At 39.4% G+C, this 3108-nt stretch overlaps 1 non-coding gene across 1 annotated transcript; it reads left to right on the plus strand.

Annotated features, from left to right (window-relative positions):
- The first annotated feature begins 233 nt into the window (after positions 1-233).
- Positions 234-336, plus strand: LOC148549119 (small nucleolar RNA R71). Its single transcript, XR_015898785.1, has one exon. It is a non-coding gene; the product is annotated as a small nucleolar RNA R71 (small nucleolar RNA).
- Positions 337-3108: the final 2772 nt, after the last annotated feature.

Raw genomic sequence — 3108 nt, forward strand, 5'->3', positions numbered from 1 at the left:
TCTTGTTCTGATCTAGGATTGCATCCATTTGATTCAATTCCAAGACTCCCCTGTTGTTGTTCCTATCTGAGGCATAAAAGTACTCATTGTCAGCCACTGTCTCTATCACATCAATGGCTTCTTCAATGGTTTTCTTCTTGTTAAGTAAACCTCCAGATGAGTGGTCTACAGCCTTCTTTGATTCATGATTCAACCCTTCATAGAAGATATGAATTTGTACCCACTCATTAAACATGTCAGGGGAAATTTCCTTGTCAAATCCTTGAATCTCTCCCAGGCTTCATAAATGGTTTCACCATCCAGCTGTTTGAATGTTTGCACTTCAGTTCTCAGCCTATTTACTTTTTGTGGAGGGTAGAACCTTGTCAAGAATCTGTTCATTACATCTTCACAGGTTGTCAAGCTTTCCTTTGGGAATGATTCCAATCATTTTGATGCTTTGTCCCTCAAAGAAAATGGAAACAGTAACAATCTATAGGTGTTAGGATGAACACCATTAGACTTAATCGTGTCACATATCCTTTGGAATTCAGTGAGATGCTCATTAGGATCCTCTTGTGCACTTCCTCCAAAAGAACAGTTGTTTTGGACAAGAGTTATGAGTTGAGGCTTTAATTCGAAATTGTTAGCATGGATAGTTGGCCTTTGAATGCTGCTACCACAATTTTCTGGATTTGGATTGATGTATGATCCCAGAACTCTCCTCTCTTGTCCAGCAGGGTTAGCTCCACCTCTTCTGGCATGATTGTTCACCTCTTCTTTAGGATGGTTTTCCATCTCTTCCTCCATGGTTATATCAAAGTATTCCTCATCTTCTTCTACACTAACAATCCTTTTCCTCTTGCTTCCCTCCTTAATCTCAGGAAGGTTCTTTCCGGTTCACTATCAAAGGAAGTTGAAGTTTCCTTTCTCCTACCTGTCATACAATGGACAAGTACAAGAAACAGCAAGTGCAGAGTCTACTAAAACAGAGTATAGTTAGCTTGGTTAGAACAATTTATCAAATGGTTAGTAGGTTAGCTTGCTAGAAAGTAAAGCAGTAAGATAAAATTCAAGAAAAACAACTAAAATTGCAGAAATTAAAGGAACAACTGGAATTAAAATTTAATTAATCAAAAGAAAAGTAAAGTGCTCAATCTAATTATCCTTCAATTTAGTAATTGTCAATACAAAACCAATCCCCCGCAACGGCACCATAAACTTGATATGCAGGAATTTGCCTCTCAACAAATTTCCTTCCGGTAAGTGCACCGGATTGTCATCAAGTAAAAACTCACAAAAGAGTGAGCTCGAATCCCACAGGGATTGGTAGATCGAGCAATGTTAATTGAAGAATTATACTAGTTGAGTGGAATCGGAATTGAAATTGGAATCGCAGAAATTAAAGTTGGCGGGAAACTTAAATTGCAAGAAAATAAATGAACAGAAATTAAATGGCTAGAAATTAAATGACAGAATCTTAAATTCCTGGAAATAAAATGGGATCGGGGAATTAAGCATGAAATTAAAGATGCAAAAAGTAAAATTGAATGGGTAGATCAGAGATGAGGAATTCATTGGGTTTCAGGAGATATTGAATTCTCCGGATCAAATCATTTTCACCTCTTCCTCAATCAATGCATTCATTGACATTGCTTGGCAATCTTAGGTAATTGGATCCCAATATCTTGGCTCACCAATCTCTCTAAGCATGGACAATTGCCCAATGTCTTGATTTAATTGCTCAAGTGAAAAGTTTAAGTTCGGTCACTGACTATACCACACAGATTCAAAGATCAAAGTGTTGGTAGGATTACATGTCACTATATCCATCCAAACCCCAATCTAATCCACTGTGAGAAAGCAATTCTAGCATGAATTCTTCATTCCTCTCTCAAGGCTCCGAAGAATTCCAATTATGGATAGCTTCTCTCTCAAGACAAATATCCAATTGAATTAAGACCAAAAGCTTTCTAACAAAAATCAAGAGAAAAGAAAGAAGAAAAAGATGAAAACTACTATGGATACATTGAATTACAACAGAGCTCCCTAACCCAATGAAAAGGGGTTCAGTTGTTCATAGCTCTCAAAATCAAAATTGGAATTGAAAGATACATTCTCAAAGAAAAGTGCAGTAAGTGTAAGAAATTCTAATATGGGAAAAAAGTCCCAAAAGTCCCCTCTAACTTAAATTCTAAGCTATTTATACACTTTTTTCCATTGATCTTTAATCCTTGAATAGGGCTTTTGCCTTGATGGAATTCGGTTGAAGATAGCTCCAATTGGTTGCCCTTGGTGTTGAGAAGAGATCTGTGTGAAATTTTGAATCCTGATGCTTCACGTTTGAGTCAACGTTTGAGGGCCAACGTTAACCCAAACGCCATTTTAAAACAAACCAGCAAAACCAGAAAGCTTGCTGTCATTGGCGTTTGACTCAACGTTGGAGGGCCAACGTCAGCTAACCCACGCGTACGCGTACCGTGCGCTTCCGCGCAAAAGGGATAGAAAATGCTCATCCACGCGTACGCATACTGTGCGCTTACGCGTGGATGCAAGATTTTCATTTTTTAAAAACAAAGGAGGGGACGTTGGCCTCAGTGTTGGACCTCCAACGTTCCCTCCAACGTTGGCGTTTTCATGCGTACGCATACTGTGCGCTTATGCGCACATTGGTATTTTTTCATCCGCGCGCACACGTCACTGACGCGTATGCGTCGATTCAAATTTCTCAACTCCAATTTCTGGGCTTGGCATCGCAGATGTTAGAGGTAGCGTTTGAGGCAACGTTGGACCTCCAACGTTTGATTTTGGCACGTACGCGTACCGTGCGCTTCCGCGCAAAAGGGTTAAAATACTCATTTACGCGTACGCGTGATGCGCGCTTCCGCGCGGATATCAAAATTTGCCTTTTTTACGCTTACGCGTCATAGACGCGTGCGCGCAACTCAAAATTCATTCAGCTCCAAAATTGAAGTTTTTATCACCACGTTGGGGGTAACTGACGTTAGGATTTTTGCCAGTAAAGAATATCATAAAAACAGTCACGTTGTAGATATAGTTTCTAAACCAACAAAAATCCCTTCATACAAACGTTTTGGTTGTCACAAGTAACAAACCCCTTTAAAATTG

Source organism: Arachis ipaensis, chromosome B8 (assembly GCF_059453495.1).
Source record: "Arachis ipaensis isolate K30076 ecotype BB chromosome B8, ASM5945349v1, whole genome shotgun sequence".
NCBI lineage: Eukaryota > Viridiplantae > Streptophyta > Magnoliopsida > Fabales > Fabaceae > Arachis > Arachis ipaensis.